The sequence below is a fragment of the Peromyscus californicus genome, unplaced genomic scaffold, assembly GCF_007827085.1.
Source record: "Peromyscus californicus insignis strain IS unplaced genomic scaffold, ASM782708v3 Scaffold_10__1_contigs__length_136768540, whole genome shotgun sequence".
Classification (NCBI taxonomy): Eukaryota; Metazoa; Chordata; class Mammalia; order Rodentia; family Cricetidae; genus Peromyscus; species Peromyscus californicus.
In genome coordinates, this window is record NW_026294391.1 from 117,800,153 (window position 1) to 117,814,835 (window position 14,683).

Below are 14,683 nucleotides of genomic sequence, written 5' to 3' on the forward strand. Positions count from 1 at the left end.
AAAAAGTATAGAGATGCTCTGCTACAGTATGATTACTATTTTTTTCAGTTAGATCTTTTCATGTCATGAAACCAAACACCACCACCAATACATAGCTTTCTACAGATGAACTATCAAACTGGGAAGTGTTTTTTCCCCTTCCATGTGTTTTGAAGACTTGGAGATCTCAGAAGGGCTGAACTGCATGTTTTAAGAGAGTCTCTCGTATACTGTGCTGGCCTCAAACTGCTAAGACCACAAGCCTGTGCCACCACACCTGGCTATGTCTTTCTTCATTATGTCTTTTATCACTTTTCTTCATCTCTTTCCTCCTGACTCATATTTACCCCATATATTCAACAGGGGCATCAGCCATATAGAACTTATTTTGAGTCATGGTTAGTTGTTATTGAGTATCAGCAAGGTGTCAAATGCCGAATTTCAAAATAATATGTCTGTATTTTCTTCATTGCTATAGTGTCTCCAGTGGCTGGGTAGGAGAGAAGATCTGGCCAGTCAGCACTGAGTTTCCCCATTAGAAGAGAAAGGCAGAAGAACATGCCCTAAAAGCCTGAAAATGTTTTAACTCCTGTTGTTTTTTTTTTTGTACTTTTCTTAGGAAAAAAATAGTTAAATCCTTTCTTACAAGTCAGGTCTTCAGAAACTTCACTGGTAAAATGGTGAAATGTTATTGGTAACAGTTACCTCTGTAAATATTTGAGGCAAAAACAATTGATGGTTATTTGCAGCAAAACATAAATACGTGCATTATGACACCCTGATATCAACCCGAGCATAAAATTCATTTGCAAACTGCCACTGATGTTATTCGCTGCGAATTCACACAGAAAGGCTACTCACTCTTGTCTTGCACATCCATATCTCTGTAGGAGATTACCGAGAGAGAATGTAATTTGCTGGCCAAAAGATAATGTTTCTTTGGAGATCTCACTATCTTTTACAAAAACTGTTTTGCCACAGTGACACCTGACATGCAGTTGGCTTTGGTGATAGCCCCAACCAGAAGGGATTAGTTAACTTTGGACCAATGCTATACGAAATGAAAACACTCAGTTGAGCAACATTAGTGATTTCGATGGACTCATCAGTTGTCAGTATCAAGCTGCCTGCCATCATGTTTCACTTTGCTAACAAGCTGATATCCCACATCTGATGCCAACAATGCAGGTCCTTCAAACAAATGACATGTTTGATAAAGCAATCTTTTCAAAACCATTATGCACTTGAACATTTGTCTTTTATTCTGGCACAGCATCTGTTCATCCGATCTATCAGACATCCATTCCTTGATCATTTCTGAGCCCCCATGATTTTTGAGCTTGATTTGATGTTATCTCAGGGATAGGAAATGAAATCTCTTCCATTGAATGTTAAGATGTTCAACACTGAAAGATGATCTTTATGCCCAAGGCACTACATTTAATATTATAGAAACACTGTCATAAGACTTTCTGATAAAACAATGATGTAAAAGAAATTTAGTATATGGGGGGGAACGACACAAAAGAAATGCTAAATTAGGAAAAATGTTAAGGACATCATTTTTGTTGTCTTTGCTGTGGATTTTTGAAGCTACATTGCTTTCACGGTGATGTAAAGCTTCAGACCTGAAGCTTTGGTCTCTGAACTGGTGAAATGAAAAATTATGTGATCCATCTCGTAAATATGGATGCAATTCATTCTTTAGTGTGCCATGTTTTAACTGCATAATTTCCTTATATGAATAAAAACAAGGAAGTCTTAATCTCTGATTTGCATATATCTGGGTTGCATGTATGTGATTCCCTTTAATTGCATATTGACTAATTGCATAATATTGCTGTCAGAACATCACATTTAAACTCCAATGCTGCCATTAAAAGTATACTCATGCCGGACAGTGGTGGCACACGCCTTTAATCCCAGCACTCGGGAGGCAGAGCCAGGCGAATCTCTGAGTTCGAGGCCAGCCTGGTCTACAGAGCGAGATCCAGGACAGGCACCAAAACAACACAGACAAACCCTGTCTCAAAGAAACAAAACAAAACAAAAAAGTGTAGTCATTTTGCATTAGGAAATAGTTGGAAGGTATTATTTCAGTATCAGAATTGGGGACAAGAATCAACTTGCATCTTTTTTTAATTAATTAAATTTTTTCATTTATTTTACATCCCAATAGCAGTTTCCCTTCCTTCTTTTCCCTCTATCTCCCCCTCCTTTTTACCCCCCCCCCATTCCACTCCTCCTCCTTCTCTGTTCAGAAAGGGGCAGGCCTCCCATTGGCATCAACAAAGCTTGACTCACCAAGTAGAGGCAGGACCAAGTTCCTCCCCCTGCATCAGGGCTAGGTGAGGCAACCCAGCAAGGGGAATAGGTTCCCAAAAGCCAACTCAAATGCCAGGTACAGGTCCTGATCCCACTGCTAGGAGACCTACAAACAGACCAAACTACACAACTGTCACGTACAAGCAGAGGGCCTAGGTTGGTCCCATGCAGGCTCCCTAGCTGTCGGTCCAGAGTCCATGAGCTCCCTCCTACAAGTTCAGGTTAGCTGTTTCTGTGGGTTCCTCTGTCATGGCATTCACACACACACACACACACACACACACACACACACACACACACACACACACACACACAATCCATCCTCCCTCTCTTCAACAGGACTCCCAGAGCTGGGCCCAGTGCTTGGCTGTGGGTCTCTGAATCTACTTCCATCTGGATGACAACTTCTATCTTTTAAAAAGAAAATAAAGTCTGGAAACATCTTTGAATTAGAAAGTAATTCTAAATCATTTTCTGTTGAGTAAATATTAAGTCACAAAATAAATGACCATTGAAAAATGCCAAATCTTGATATATACTAGGTATTTTATTAAATCTATTCTGAAAATGTAATTGTACACTTGATTTTATTATTACTATTATTATTTTTATTGGTTTTTGAGACAGGGCTTCTCTGTGCAGCCCTGGCTGTTCTGGAACTCTCTCTGAAGACCAGGCTGGCCTCGAACTCAGAGATGGGCCTGTCTGTGCCTCCCAAGTGCTGGGATTAAAGGTGTGTGCCACCACCACCCAGCTTACTTGTGGTATTTTGTAAAGGGTATCTGTAGATGCACACATGAACATTGGTTTAGGTTTGAAGAATAGTCTGTTGTTCAAAACTGAGTTGTAGTTGAATCAGGAAAGGGGATGTCTTAAGTAAGGCAGATGGCAAAACTAACTTCCTTAGTGCTGGAAAAATCAAACTGCTATGGTACAAGTATGTTGAGTGATTCAAATGCCTACATCTGACCCTTGTGTTTGCCTTACAGCATTGCTCAGACTTGGTCTTGAAATCCTGGGGGCATGTCTTCCTCCTACCTTAGTGGACTGAGTGCTAAGACTGCAGGAGCATGTCACTGTCTCCAGCTATGGCTGACTTAAAAATTATCTAGAATGCAAAAAGCTGAGGTGCCTCATTGATTCTCAGTTTGAACTTTGGCCTCAAGCTTATTGTAGTGTGTAAGCCTAATTCTTGTGTGTGCCATAGGCTTTTCTTCTTGTAAAAAGTTATATTCGGGGCTGGAGAGATGGCTCAGAGGTTAAGAGCACTGACTGCACTTCCAGAGGTCCTGAGTTCAATTCCCAGCAACCACATGGTGGCTCACAACCATCTGTAATGAGATCTGGTGCCCTCTTCTGTATACATAATAAATAAATAAATTTAAAAAAAAAGTTATATTCAAGGCACAATCTAAGGACCATCTCAGGAACTGCTTTAAGCTTTGAGGAAAGTTCTCAAGGAAATCTTCCAGAGCATTTCCAGTATGTCCATTAGACAGTTAAAACCCACAAGATAGTTGTAGCTAATCAAAGCCAAAATGTCAGTCATATCAGAAAATATTAATCATGAAATTATCGTGCATATTTAAACTGGATTAATTCATTAGGTTAACTAGATGTTGTAATGTTGTATCGAGAGACAACTGTGTTCATATGGACAAAATGGACTAAGAGACAGGGAAATGATATAGATAGATGTTAAAGAAAATTTAAAGTTTGTACTGTTATGTGACTGTCTTGGCACACTGCCCTCCAATAAATGAGTTCAATGAGTTAATAACAGAAATGTTTGTTTCCATGGCATATATTGTGTACCTTAGTTGCAATTATTTTTTATTAGATATTTTCCACAGAATTATGACTCTGGGTTAGCCTTATTTGTGAGTTCTTGTCACCTATATCAAATTTTCTCAGATAGAACTTAAATAAATGAAATTAAATTGCTCAGTGACAAGGCCTAAGATTCTTCCATTTATATAATTGTCCCAGGTGAATCTATTACATATGTACATTTTAAAAATACCATTTCATAGGGAATGATACAACAACCATCAAAACTCATGAATCCATTTATTGCCAACATGTCTACTTATTCATCATCGATGCTTAAAGACTCAATACATCTGGGGTTGGAGATGTAGCTCAGTGGTAGAGTGTTTGTTTAGCATATCTGGGTTCCATTCTCAGTAATTGGAAAAATATTCAGTACATCCAAATGACATAGCCAATCAAGAAAACCCTGAATTTTTGTTTGAGGTGGAATTTTTCTATCGTGTATAACTATTTCAATTCTCTTAATTTTGCAAATAAGATTGGACAACCAGTTGGAGACACGTAGATATAGATTTAGGAACAAATTGGTAACTACAAACAAGAAGTAGATTCTAGATCCCTCAGCAGCTGTTTGTTTGATTTAACATTTAACTTAGAAGGAAAGCCCAAGCCTATTAGTATTTCTGATCATTTCCTATTCCTTAAGCCCAACATCTCCTCTCAGGTTTCTGTATCAATGATCATGACATATTAAAATGGTTACATTATAAATACTGTGCTGTCAGAAGATTTCTAACAGTTCAGAAAAGAATGCCATTTCTTTCCTATAAAGAGAAGGAACAGTAATTCTTTCACTTTCTCTGTAGTTCTGTTAAATAGACGTTCCAAAAGTGTTAGCTGGAAGGAAAATCTAATTCTAAAAATAATATTTAGCATTATGGGTCCTAAATGTTTGTTTTCCCATTATATTAAAGAGGTAACCTGTTTGAACCCAGCAAGAAGAAACCCTTAGCTCATGCACATTTGCTGAGCAATAAAGTATATTCCACCAAATCGTTTCAATACAGCCAGTTCAGTCTAATAAGCAGTTAGGTTCCAAAATTTCCTTCTACAGTTTTAGCTTATTTTAAACCCACCATTTATTTCTCCACAAAAACAGCGATAGTTGGGGCTTCTGGATTAACTCTTCAGAAAGTCTATTTTTCTCTTCTTTTAATGTTGACTTATGGTGTAATCAGATGATGATATCATAATAATTGCAATGTTGGATAAATCAACTGTCCATGTCACAGGCACATACTCTTCGGCTCTCTCAAAGGGGTAAAGGTGGATCTCTTTCCAGATTTCCTTGGATTAGGTGGGGCCAATGAGAATTTTAAATTAGAGGGCATGGGAGGGGTATGGGGAGGTTTGTCTGTGAGGCTCAGTGCTATTTATTAGTGCTAGAACGTGTGTGCTTAGCATACATAAGGCCCTGAGTTTAATTGCCAGCATCAAAACAGAAAGAAATCAGGGTGGAAATGGGAGGAAAAAAGAGAAAGTAGAGACCAACAGGGGTGAGGTGAGGAGATGCTGAATATATAGTATATACTTGTGTAGAAAAATCATAAATGCGATTATCCAAAGCTCTATCAACTCAGTTAAAGTAGACTGTGCTTGGTACTGTGTTTCTGGTGTATCTTTTAAGTGCAGGTGGAGATAAAGAAGGGATTTCCATGTATTCTAACTGGTCTGTAAAGCTGGGCTTTTGTGGCTCACTGTCCTCACTGGTAGAGTATGCAGGTGAGAGGCTCGGGGGTTCCAGCACAGAAAACAGAGTCAGAGTATTTGTAAGGCAGTATCTTCTTTTTTGAGACCCATACCCCTATCCCCTTTGTCTATTTTGCTTTGTGAACTCCCCGCTCCCACACAAGCACACTTCCCAGTACTGGGGAATAAAGCTCTCTCTTATCTTAGTTTAAAGCTTGGGTTTCCAAAGCACATGCAAAATAAACCAGTAAACAGACCAAACCTGTCCAACTTAGAGTCTAATAAAAGAGCAAGGAAAAGCATTTTAGCAGCAACCAATTATTTCTCGACTCCTCACTGTAAAGAAACAGTATCCTTGGCTTCCATTTTGTTTTGTTTTAGCATTAAGTAATCATTTTCACTCCCCCAAAGGAAAAAAAAATGTTCTTGACTTTGTGTATGCATTTTTGCCTCCTGCTCTCAAAACAGGCAGATTTCCTCTAAATGGGTTAGTTCCCATCAAGCCTCTTCTATCTTGAGGACAAAGTACGATAATGCTTACACAAATACTGTTTGCAAAAAAGAACTGTACAAAATCAGAAAGCCCTATTTTAGTCTGTGGCTTTTGGCTTTTTTAGCTCTTGAAAAAAGTTGCCATTTCCGGAGAACTCTTTGAGTATATTATTTACTTAAATGGCAAGTTTGGTAAATCCAGCACATCTAATAGAAACGGCTTGACTGGTAACATGTTTAGTTTTAGTTTAGCATGTTTCTGAGTTTTAATCTAATTCTATAAATCTTCCCATTGTCCCGTGTTTAATATTGATTTTTAAGACATCCATTGTTGTTGTTTTCTTTAACTAAACATTTCACAAAAAGTTTTTAGCTTGTTTTTATTCTCTTTGTTGCTGATATTGAGACAGCCTGTTGCAGAGTACCAGTTGGGTTGGAGCTTATTATGGAGCCCAGATTGGCTTCGAACTCATCATCCTCTGCCTCTGCCTCCTTCTTGTGTGCAGGGAAGTCTTGATCCTTGGATTCTAGAGACTATGAGGAAGGTAGGTGATTGCTAATACTGTAAAGGGACCCCTGTAGTGGAGCTGCCTCCCAGTAGATTTCATTGGTTGTTTGTGAACTTCCCTAGATTTTTAAAGACTCTCCTTATTGTTCCATAAAATTCGATTTCCTTTTTGTCTTTTCAGTTCCTTCTCTGCTGTTTTCAGAATGGTGCTTAAAAGTAAGATGAAAGACCTGATACTTTCTATCACAAAAAAAAGTTTCAATGACAGGTTTCACTAATTAATGTGTAACAACGGAGAGATTAGCCTTTCAGTTAGCTTTGTGTTGAAGCTATACTGTATTTTCAAAGGCTGTAACTCAGAACATATTGGAGTACAACATGTTTGAAATACAAATCTTCACACATGGCTTTGATTATAATATGCACACCAAATACAGGCACAGTACAGTAGGGCTTCCAGAATGCATTAAGACAGGAAAACTTCTTGCAATGTAAACATTTTGGGTCTTAATCCTTCTACTGCTGAAATAGGAAAGACTGTCTTGAGAGTTGGTGGGGCAGGGTGGAGAGTCAGACCTATAATGATTATAAATGAAGACGCTTCCTTGGATTTCTGAGTATCAAAGAAGTGAGTAGAGCACATGCTCTTTTAAATGCTTGCATTTCCTTCCCTCGGTGGAAAAGCACATATTCAATCCTGGATTAATAAAGTCCTACTGCTTTCTTGTGGTTTCCATACCCCCACAATGTGTTTAATGTCTTATTGGAATATTATCTCAAGGGACCAAATATCTGAAGCTATTGAGAGACATTTGATGTGAGTCTTTGTTATTGGGCGGGGAGTCACAGGATAAAATTTGTATGAGTATTATCTATCCATACTTCTGTAGATATAAAAATAAAAATAATCAATAGAATTCTAGAGCAATCAAGCTGGAGGAGAGTGAAGAGTAAGTAAATAGGAGACAACAAAAACCAGGTTTCAAACAAATTAATTTAGATGTGTAGACAGTTTTAAATTAGTGATGAGGTCTTAAGGAAAAAATGCCTTTAATCCTAGCACTTGGGAGGCAGAGATAGGTGAATCTCCATGAGATTAAGGTCAGTCTAGTGGTCTGCATAGCATAGCAAGTTTCAGCCCATCCGGGGCTACACAGTGAGACCTCAAAAAATGCAATTACTTTTCTTTACATTTGAACTTCTAGGTTAAATATTTCTGACATCTCTGTAACTTGCTAAATTAAAAAAAATGGTTCCTGGTGCTGAGGCTGTGGCTCAGTGCTACAGTGAGTGCTTAGTTGGTGCACTGGGTCTTGATTCATTCCTTAGACTCCCACAGAGTGATCCATGATTCATGCTTTGTCGTATCTACTTGTAGCTTCATTTTTTTTTAATACAGAGGGGAATGAGACCCAAGGCCATGCACATGATAAGAAAGCACTCGACCACTAAGGTACACCTATGCCCTTAAATTTCAATATTTTTGTCAGAGGCTTTATTTAATCTGAAGCCTGAACCAGGAAGAACCATGCTTTACTCTGTTTCAGTCCTGAAGATGTAATATTGTGATTCTGCTCCAAGCAGGAACAATCCTCTGTCTAACTTTTAGAAAAGAAAACAGAACAGGACACTCAGCAGATTAAGTCCTGTGTAAGGTGGCCCTAGCTTAACAACACAAGGGGAGAAAAGAGGCAGACTTTGAAGAAATGAGAAAGAGAGCAAGGGATGCCAAGCCAAAGTGGGGTCATTTAGTAGAAGGTCACCCTTTCCTGCGCTTTGGCTCTGGAAACTGATTTAGAAGCATATTGCTTGCATGCTTTCTCAGGGTGTCCTTCCTGCATCTTCATCTCATTCTGTCAAATTCCAAGCACTGTTTCTCACCGATCATTACTGTCTTTGCTTGCTCCAAGGCTCTCCCCTTCAGGTTACCTCTACTCCTGCTTTCCATCCCAAGGTTAGATGACTCTTTCTAACACCCAACACTGTTCGTGTCACTTTTGTGCTCAACAGCCTCCAGAAACTCTCCATTGCTTACTGAATTATGTATGCCTTTCAGAGCTTGCTATGTAAGGTCTTTTTCATATAGGCCCCACCATATTTTTAGCATATACTTTTCCACATATCCTATGTTCCAGTCAAAAACCCTTCGGAAGTGGTCTGAAATAACAGTCCCTTGGGAGTCATTGTGTTGTTTTGGGATAAGCTAGTCTTGTGGCCTCAGAGAAGTCATTTATCTTTCTGAATCTCAGTCTCCTCATCCATGTAAAGGAGATAATGCTGACACCTACTGGGATGTTGTGAGGATGGAACAAATGATAGAAACTTCACATTGTTGGGAGCAGCAGGGTATTTTAGATTATTTCTATCAATCACTCATTGGTGACTTGTTGGGTGACAAGCACAGCAGGAGCTAGTTCTGGAGGGCCCGAGAGAAGCTCATCAAAGTTCACGGCAGTCACACAAAAGGAGTTTCCAGGCTGTCCCTGTCTGAGCACTGTAGAGAACATCTGTTGTGTGTCACTGGAAGGAGATGTCTGGTGGTCAAGGATGGTGGGCCAAAGCTTCTAGGAGGAGGGACTTGAAGAGGGCAGTTTTTGTAGTTTGTTTCGTTCTGGTTTTAGTTACAAATTCTCATATAGTCCTGAACTCACTTCATAGCAGGGCATGACCTTGAACTTACCATCCTGACTCAACTTCCTAATGCTGTCAGATAGGATTAGACAGGCTCTGAAAGGGACATATTCAGAGAAGCAGATCCTGCTTGAGGTAGAGGGGATCTGCCTCAATGAGTTTCTTTTGGAATACAATTCCTTGGTCTTTGTTCAGAAGCAAACAGCTAGTCAATGTGTTTAGTGATGTCAAAATGGGTTTAGGCCGAGTGGTGGTGGTGCATGCCTTTGATCCCAGCACTTGGGAGGCAGAGGTAGGATGATCTCTGTGAGTTCAAGTCCAGCCTGGTCTACAAATCAAGTTCCAGGACAGCTAAGACTTACACAGAGAAACCCTGTCTCAAAAAATTAAAAAAACAAAAACAAAAACAAAAAACCAGTTTACACGCAGTACCGCCTTTTGCTATGGATGGCAGAAGTTTGGATCTGGGAGATGATGGTGCCTTTTGATGCATGGATTTTCTCCCAATAGCCTTCTTGTTGAGAAGAAAAAGAGGTGAGCCTTAAGATGGAAGCAAGACTGACAAGGAACTGAGCTGGGTCTGGCTTGGTGCTGGCTAGACTCCATGAGAGGTCGTCTCGCTTGGTATCATAGAAGATTAAATAAGTCAGCTTTTGGGAAACAGACTGTGGACTCTTGTGATTTGATTTTGTGTTTGTCTCAATGTTATCTGGAGACTCAAAGGGGGATTTCCCTCAGAAGGAAGTGGAGAATCACAGTGTAAATCTTTCAGATGAGAAAGCAGGCCGACTGTCCTTTGATGGGTAGGAAGAGAGGACTTTCTGCTTATTCTGAAGCCACAGGGAACTGTATTTACAATCTCAGTATGGGGATTCCTAAAGATTACTCTTGTCATAGCTTTTAAACTGGCACCTACCACGAGCATACTGCCAGGAAATTGTGGATTGCAAATTATGAACATGAAGTTCTAAGATACTACCTCAGTTGCTATTATGGTACTCTCCGAGCATTTTATAAAATTAGACATTGGAGGCCTAGGGATGAAGCTTAGTGGCAGAGTTCTTACCCTAGTTCAATCTGTAGTAGCCTCCCAAAATATGTAGACCTAGGCCAGTATGACTCAGTGGTAGAGTACTGTCCCTGTCTATGTACCATTCCCAGCACTGCACTGAAGGAAGCTGGGAGAAGACTACATTCTCTTTAAGAGGAAATAAGGGTGCCATCAGAAGTAAGCTTCCTCAAATTTTATGTCACAGAGAAAAACAATATCTCTCCTTCCCCCATCACAAGAATTGTAGGTGGTGACCCTCTTAGAATGAGTAACAAGAGGAGAACAATGATTTTGACCTCCCCTTGAGACAGAATGTCACTCTGTAACCTGCTAGCCTGGAACTCACTCTGTAGCCCATTCTGACTTAAACTGTCAGTGATCCTCATGCCTCAACTTTCCTAGTGTTGAAATTATAGGTATGAGGCACCATGCTTGGTTCAATGAAGTTATTTAATCAAAGTACTATATGACAGGGAGTCTTCAAAATGAAGACCTAGGAACTAAAGGAAATGGTTTTTAAAAAAATTTTTTTTCAAGACATGGTCTCACTGTGTAGCCCTGACTGTCCTGGAACTCACTTTATAGACCAGGCTGGCCTTGAACTCACAGAGATCTACCTGCCTCTGCCTCCCAAGTGCTGGGATTAAAGGTATGTGCCACCATGCTTGGCAAGCATTAATTTTATAAGCCAAAAGGAATCAAGAAAATGAGCAGCCATGCATTCTATATACTTCCATGGCCTCAAATGGGATTTAAACAAATAAAAATAAGGCTGAAGCTGTGCAGGGGGGGGGGGTTATCTCAGCACTTGGGAGGCAGAGGCAGGCGACTCTCTGTGAGTTCAAGGCCAGCCTGCTCTACAAAGCGAGTTCCAGGACAGCCAGGAATGTTACACAGAAAAACCCTGTCTCAAAAAAACAAAATAAATCAATGAATAAGCGAATAAATAAGTAAGAAGGCTGACATGATGGCTCAGTGGGTGAAGGCTCTTGTTGTACAAGCATGGTGACCTGAGTTCTTTTTTTCCTGATTTCTAGTCTATTCTATTTATTTATTATTAACAAATTCTTTGTTCATTTTACATACCAACCACAGATCCCCCTCTCTTTCCTCCACCCTCCCCTCCAACCTTCCCCTGCTAACTCACCCCCCATTCCCTCTTCCAACAAGGTATGGCCTCCCATGGGGAGTCAGTAGAGCCTAGTACATTCAGTAGAGGCAGGTCCAAGCCCTTCCCCCTGCATCAAGGCCTTGCAAGGTGTCCCACCACAGTGGGCTCTAAGAAGCCAGCCAGTTCATGCACCAGGGATGGATTCTGATCCTACTGCCCGCCAGCCCCTCCCCCCCGGGGGGCGCTTAAGCAGATCAAGCTATACAACTATCTTGCTTATGCTGAGGGCCCAGTCCAGTCCCAAGGAGGCTCCACAGCTGTTGGTCTAAAGTTCATGAGTTCCCACTAGCTTGGTTTGGTTGATGACCTGATTTCTCACCCATATAAAGGCAGAAGGAGAGAACTGGGACTCTCTCTCTCTCTCTCTCTCTCTCTCTCTCTCTCTCTCTCTCTCTCTCTCTCTCTCTCTTAAAGACAGGGTCTCTTTGTGTACTCCTGGCTGTCCTGGAACTCTCTCTGTAGACTAAGCTGGCCTTGAGCTCACAGAGATCCACCTGCCTCTGCCTCCAGAGTGCTGGGATTAAAGTATGCCTGGCTTAAAACTGGGGCCTTCACTCCCACCATTCATATATGGGAGTCCAGTTTCCGCACATCATGTACTACTTGTCCATCAACAACTCCATTGGATTGACATATAATCAACAAATGTATTTGTTCTATATAAACCTTTTTAAAACTATCATATCCCTACATGTGCTAGCCCTTGGCTTGATTTTCAACACTGTAGTGTATACGTGACTAAATAGTGCTATGAAACTGCTTGGGATTCACATGCTTGGGATTCACATGCTTTATGTTGTATGGGGAATGAAAGTATTAGATAAACAAGCACTCCACATCTCCCCTTTGTGTGAATACAGAATTATTTATGGCATTTTCTTGAGTAAGACACATGATAGACTATGTCCTTTCTAGAAACTAAAAAAAAAAAAGTTCATATGAAAGTAGAGATTGAAAAAATTTGACACTATTGTTTAGAAACTTAAGTTACATCTGCTACTGAAGTGTCAAGTATTTTAGCCTATCAAGTTTTTTCTTACATATACCACATTATATCAATGTGTAGATGTCACAGTAAGTTTCTAACTTAATTTGTATGATTTGAAGTGTTTCTTTTACTAAGGCTATCAAATATCATGCAGGACTACCTTTTTTCGCCTTTACTTTATTATAGAGTGTTCTTTCAGATACATTAAAACAATCTCAGGATCGGTTTCCTACCATTTGAGCCCCTGCTGCAAGCCTTTCTCACCACCAGGTTTACTTGACCTTGGGTCTAGTGGATTGGAACCCCAAGTGTGAATACTGCTCCTTCTCAGGGGCTGTTAACTTCAAAGCCTTTGGGGACCATTTGAATGGTAATCTGAAGTGCCAGCATAGGAAACAAACACTAATAAAGTGCCTTCTGATCATGCTTTGTCCGCCTTCTCTGTCAGCTCATCTGTCCATTCATTCCTAGCTGCATTTCCCTGCCACTCCTCACGGGAAAGCGGTTCCCTGATTGTTTTATGTCCTCAGTCCTCTTCTTGTGAGAACTGCATTGGGGAGCGCTCTCTTTGGCCTAGCAGATGGGCACAAAGCAACTTTGTTAGAGGTGTGAGTTGAACTTCCGTGAAATTCGAGAGCCGCTCCTACTTGGATTTGAACTTTGAAGACCCAGAGGTAGGAAGTTTCCATAAAAGGATCAAAACACATCAGAGCAGGACTCATTGATTTGGGCTGGCAACTAAGGATGCTAGGATTACTTTACTCAACAGCTCTAGACAGTGGACCCCCGAGTCCTGAAAAACCACTTCACACATGTCTGTGTCAGTCCCAAGGATGCTGGAGAGAGCGTGAGGATAAATCAGTGCAACCTATCTCCATCACTGAAAAAGCAAATCAAAGCATGGCCTAGTGAATATCATCCTTCATTCAACAGCTAATGTCTGTGAGAGACTGTTAGGTTCACAGCAGTGTGGCAAGCACAGAGAAATATAATTGTAGTGGTGTCTGCAGGAGGCTAGTGCCTAGTGAACACGGTGGTATCCAGTGGAAGCGGCAGTGGTGCCCAGTGGGGGGCATTGGTCCCTGGCAGGGGGTGAGAGCAGGAAATGAGGAAAGAAATGGTGTATGGTAGCAGACCTGGGCTGTGGGGAGGGGGAGCGTAGAGCTTGGGTATTGGTGAGGTGCTGCTTGGTGCCTCCCAGAAATACTTGAGGAGTACTTTGCATGACAGGATCCCACAGAAGCAAATGAGGACAGATGTCAGAGAGTATAGATATGTCACCCTGTTGGATTCACAGGCCGGCAGAACCCAAGGCAATTCGCACTGTGTAAGCCATCAGCATAAGAAGTGTGGTGGCCATTCTTGGGGAGCTTCTACACATCCCAAGGAGCACACATGCATGGCTCTAAAAGGACTCGAAGAAACTGACAAATAAGTATTTGGAGGAGTTTGATGAGAAAGAGGTTACTGAAGGCTGTAAAAACTTAGTGAGTTCTCTTAGTGACAAGGATGGGGACTCTTATGGCAAAAAAAGTCAGCTTTCACCATGTAGGGGCCTGGAAGCGAATCTATATGTGCAACTGTGGACCAGCACAGGCCATGAGAAGGAAGACGCCTGACCAGCCTGGCTTCCACGGAGTGCAATACTCAAAGTACTGAATACTTGGTGTATGCAGACTGCTGAGGATTAGGAAGATCCTGCAGGCACCAGCCCAGGACAGAGGAAGGGGGCTGGCCAGGAAGAGAAACTGAAGGATGAGGGGTTAAGTAGGAGGCAACTGAAGGGTAGGCAGCTCAAAAGCATCTATAATAGGAGGCAAAGAAAGTCACAGGACTGGCTAAGTCACAAGTTGGAGCACTAGTCTTCTGTGCACAGTGCCCTGGCTTCCAACCCTAGAACTGCACAAAAAATGGAAATGAAAAGGTGTGTGTGTCTTTCCTTGTTCTCCCACTCTGTTCCTGATCCAGCTGGGACCTCCCGCTCCGCTAAGCTCTCTTTCAAATAGCCAAACTAGT